A 5,287-nucleotide genomic window follows, 5' to 3' on the forward strand; every position below is an offset into this window, starting at 1 on the left:
AACAAAACACCAAATTTAGTGGCAACTTCCTTTAATGAGACTATAGATATACCAAATTTTTTTTTAAGAAAAAGCCTATGAGGAAAAAAAGATCAGAATATACAGGTGGGTTAAAAGGTTACTCTGTGATGTAGTACACAATTCACTCATTTACACTGAGATACATGCAAAAATCTGGTTTAATCGATAGAATATATTAGTGATAACACTATCATTTCTGAGTCTAAGCTTTAAGAAAGCCTCGCAGCCTCCACATTTGTGATCATGAGAGCCCTGAGCAGCCTCTTAAGAAGTGTTCAAGGACAGTTGTGGCAGCATTTTCTGTGCTGGTGCTTAGGGTAGCTTCCCTGCTCGAACAATGGAATACATGGCTGCATTGTGGTCGAGGAGGTGCAGAAACATTGTGTGCACACACTTGTGTTCTCATTGAAGTGGACCCATGACATGTTTGCAGTTGGTAATCGAAAACCTGTGCCTTTGCTTGAAGAGTCACAAAAAAAAAAAAAAGGGCAATCAAGCTGTATAATGAGTAAGCTGTACTCATTACATACATGTTATATATGCCTACTTCAAAAGACATTTTAAAGAGAAGGGCTCTCAGAATGCTTTGGATTCATATGGTCATAAGCAGCATCCTGCCAAAGACAAGAAGTTGAATATCTGGTGAGAGATGCACCTTCATAGCCACCAGACCAGAGGTGGCTTTGACAGCAAATACTATGATCTAAAAAATGCCAAGTGAATTAGCTGCACAGTCCTTAGCATGGCATTACCTGCTAATCAGGCCAGGGTGGATGCAGATCATAGTGTACCTGCTGAAAGTAAATACTGACATCCTGAAGCTTCCCACTGCTCACAGCCTGCAGAGATGACTGCTGTTATGGAGGGTGGCAAAGCCAAAGCTCTTCATTGATGACTAAAAAACCCCTACCATGCTGAAAGCCCAGTGGCACCCACCATGGAAACTCCACAGGGTGGTCAGTGGGCATCACCCCGCATTGCCGTGGGACCTGGAAATCAGTGGTTTGTTAGTGACTCTGCCAACAGAACGATAAAGATGGGACTTGGTTACTGGTAAATTGAAATTGTCATTAACTGGGCACACTAGCACAGTGTGGGGTGATAGTAAACACGAGGAGCCCACACCTGTTCTGCGGAGAAGACAAGTCCAACACGGGGATGTTGAATATACAGTTATAAGGCACTAAGGCATAGACGTCTCAGTGCAGTGTGTGGTTGGATGGACACCCAACGATCCATGTTCTGGTAATCTGTAGTTGAGATTCAACTGCATGGATCTGCAATGTGAGAACTAAAGCCCGTGGACACATGTTATCTGGACACATAAACACAGTTGCTACAGTGAGGTGTGAAGCTGCAGAACCACAAATTATTACTGGAATTTAGGACGCTGCAATATGATTATTGTTTTTGGTGACTGGAAAAACATTAACAAATGATAAGAAATCAGTCAGGGCTATGGTTTTACAGACAAGACATTATACATTTCCAGGTAACATAAAACAGTGGAAATTCTCTGATGGACGTTTTATTCAAAATCTTTCTGGTCATAATGCTGTTAACACATTAACGATAAACTCTGATATAGTGCTAGCCAGACCTGGTAGTGGTGCTATGCATCTTTGAGACTGGAGAACTGACTATACTTCTAGAGAGTTCATTCTGCTGTGCAGCCTGGGTCATTGCATAGTGAATCAGGATTATTTACTTGTGCTTTTGATCAGTCTGAAAGTTGGTTTCTAACAGCTGAAGCTGATAAAACCATTAAATTGTAGAGAGAGGATGATATAGCAACAAAAGATACTCTTCTGTCAGCTGGAAACCACAGATTGTCAAAAGAAAGATATTTTAATGGGTATTCATGGTGGTTCTGTTTTTTTGGTTTGTTTTTTCTTAGCTTGACACTGAAGTTATCCCATCAGAAATGTACATGCTGGAAGCACTGCTGCTTCATATTTTACAGTAAACTCCAACCCCACACACTCCAAATAAGTGTTCAAGAGTCATATTGTCTGAGAGGCAGACCATTCACTTCCAATTTAGGATTGAGATAAATATCTTATTTGACACTATTTATTATTTTTCTCTTAAAAAACATCTAGTGAAAAAAGGCATTATAGAAAATGCCTTGGAGTTGTTTTTCTTTCCCAACAAAAGCTTTCTTTTAAAAAAAAAATCTTTTTTAAAAGTTTATTTATTTATGCATATAAGAACTGGGGTACAGGCCAGAGGTGTGGGGGGTGGTGAGAGGATTCGCCAGAGACAGAGTGGGGAACAGAACAGGCGGATTGACTGAAATACACTGCTTAGGGGAGCAGTGGGCAAGTCAGGAGAGGTCTGCTGTGCCATGTGGGTAGCTCCCTGGTCGGGGATCAAACTTGTGCTGCAGAGGCTGCAGATAGCTTCATAGGTTGTGTCTTAACCCCCTGTGCCACCAGGGAGGGCCAACAAAAGCATTCTTGTATATGGTCATTGAAATTAGTGAAAACTTCAACTTGAGAAGGAAATTCCACCAGCACTGAAGATCTTGTGAGTATTTTTTATTGAAAGATCTTTTCCTTCAATAATGGACATTTTCCATTAAAACTTTATACAACCCAAATCTCAAAATAATATTAAAATCACACTAAGGTATGTTCATTAAGTCTCTACTTAATTTTATTGTTGGTAAAAATATTGCAAGACACTTGTAACTAATGTTTCTGCTTTAAAATAAGCAAACTAAATGTCACAAGAAGAGACAATGAATACATACTATAATTTGCTGATAACTGGCTAAAATGATAATTTAATAGTGATTAGTAATGTTATATAAGAAACAATTGCACTTGAAAAATTAAAAAAGTAAACAAAAAACTCGAGTCTTATATATAGTCTATGAACAGAGGTTAATTATCTATAACCTTGCCAGGGAAATGTATGTTTGTTTTAAAAAAGAAAACATGTATATTTAACATAGCAATCATTCATTAAAAAAAGCCTTGAATTTTTTAATATGGTTTTACAGAATTTCCTCATATCTGTTAAGAAAGGCTGCCACACAACTAAAGCAAAATAACACTTCATTGGTATTTAGTGCAAAGTTGGAGTAACTGTTACTTGAAATATTAAACATGTTCTTTTAGTTGTTGGAAGTTTAAGTGCTATGACTGTACTTTCCTCAGCATACTCTTCTTTTAAAGACTTTGAGTAGAAACTTTTTAACTGAGGTATTTCTCCTACCTTTACAGGTTTGGTGTAGATAGCCAGAATAGAGTTGACTCACCTACCATTCTTTGTTAGGTGCCTGCTCTCTGCCATTACTATGATATTATCCAAAGCTGATAGGATGAAAGAAAAGTCAATTCAGAAGAATTACTGTAGCACTATAATCCCAGAGTTCTGGGTTGAAAGGTTGCCATTAAAGTGTTATATTAGTGAGGAAATCATTGAAACTAACAAATGCCTACATATTTGTTTTAGAAATGGACATCAGTGGAAAACGTGCAGTGGAATATTTATCGCCTCCCATAGCAATAGAAAAAAATTAAAATTACATTGATTCTTAACAGTCTGAATGTCCAGTATATATACTAATAAATCCAACTTGCAAGAGTACTACTATTCACTTGATCATACATGCCAGCTGCTTCTGTGAGGCTGAACCATTGTTTCCAGAAACAAAATGCTTTTTATATGCTGTCATTCTTTAAGGTCAATGATAGAATAACAGCACATTGCATATTGAATGAGTATAAAGGAAAACTGATGGATACTAATAAAATGTGTTTTTCTAGGAGATAAAAAAAAAAGGTGCAATTCCTCCTGCACTGGGCAAAGGATTTATACTTATATTTTGGAGTCAGAACCTAAGACAATGAGAATATATTAACCACCATGAAATACAATGTTAGTATCATCAATGTGTGCATTTGCTGGCATGTCTGTTTCATATAAAGCAAAGTTAGGGAAATAAAAGTTATTATATGAGGCTTTTAAATTGCCAAGTCCCTTCTTTTTATCATGTGTATATAACAAGGCCACTTAAAACTCTGAAATGTTTTTTCAAGGTAGCAAGGTGAATGCTCTAAATTATAAATGCTACTGAACATTTCACTAAATGAATTACTTGATTAAATATGAATTACTTGATTGTGGTAAAGAAAAACTTCTTACAGAAGAGCCTTAGTACAAAGGCTCCAAATCTTGGCTTCCTGTGAACTTTCCTTAACGACCTAAGGAAATTTTTAGAGACATGTAATGTCAGTAGCCTCTTACATGTTATAGTATACATTACAACATGTCTACATGACATATAATGTAAAACCATGTTATATTACAGCTGTCTCAACTTTTGCTTCTTTGGGTGAAATGAAGCTCTCCTTTAGAATTTTTGAAACTACCTCACACTAGAGGCAGTGTATCCCAAGGTTCCGAACCTCTGGGATATATCAGAATTTATCTGAAGAGTTTTTGCCAGAATATACACTCCCAGCTCTGTTCTCACAGGATTTGAGGCAGCAGGTCTGACAAGGAGCCCAGACCTCTGCAGCAGATGGGGATTCTCAGAGACAGAAAGAGAACTGGGAGCTTCAATTCTTTACCATGTTAAATTAAAATGTTCCCTAGAGCCAAGCAGGCCGAATGTTTAGCATGTGCTAAGGAGAGCAATGGTCTGATGAGTGTGAATGGATTTGCTCCCTGTGTTACAGTTTCAGGTTGGGGAAAATTCATGGAAACCAGACATGGGCAGAGTCAGGCTATTATTTGTGATTCACTGCATTCAAGAGGATGACCATTCTTGTTTCTATCTGTATCTGATCCTTTCACCAGTACTATAGAAAAGGGTAGAAATCCCCAAAGATATGGCAGGATAAATGTTTTGGATAAAAGAAATTGCAGTAGAGAATTAAAAAGAAAGAAACATTACAAAGATTGGCAAAAGTACATGTTCTAAGTGGTGTTTGGGGTGGAAATGAGTGGGAAGGCTGTGGAATGGACACCGCAGGCTCCCGAGGATTTCTTAGTTTGGAGTTTGCTTCACATGGTCCTTCAGACAGAATTTTCTCTTTAGAACTAGGAGCTCAAGGCACCAGGACCTAGGGTTGTGCAAATACACTCTTTACAAGGAACACCAACAGTTCAGTTACTAAAACATTATTTTAGAGCCTATAAAACATGCTTCCCCCCGCCCCCCCAGCTTGGTTTCTTTACCTTATATAAAAAATAAATAAATAAAAAGGACAGAAGCCAATAACTGGCAATAGGAATGGACAAGAGTCACTCT

General features: G+C 37.8%; 1 pseudogene across 1 annotated transcript; it reads left to right on the forward strand.

The window, feature by feature from the left end:
* The first annotated feature begins 77 nt into the window (after window positions 1-77).
* Window positions 78-1,987, forward strand: LOC311170628 (pleiotropic regulator 1-like; annotated as a pseudogene). The gene is made up of 3 exons: window positions 78-125; window positions 343-1,811; window positions 1,919-1,987. The product of its transcript is annotated as a pleiotropic regulator 1-like (transcript).
* The last annotated feature ends 3,300 nt before the right edge of the window (window positions 1,988-5,287 follow it).

Source organism: Talpa europaea (assembly GCF_964194135.1).
Source record: "Talpa europaea genome assembly, chromosome: 5".
Lineage (NCBI taxonomy): Eukaryota > Metazoa > Chordata > Mammalia > Eulipotyphla > Talpidae > Talpa > Talpa europaea.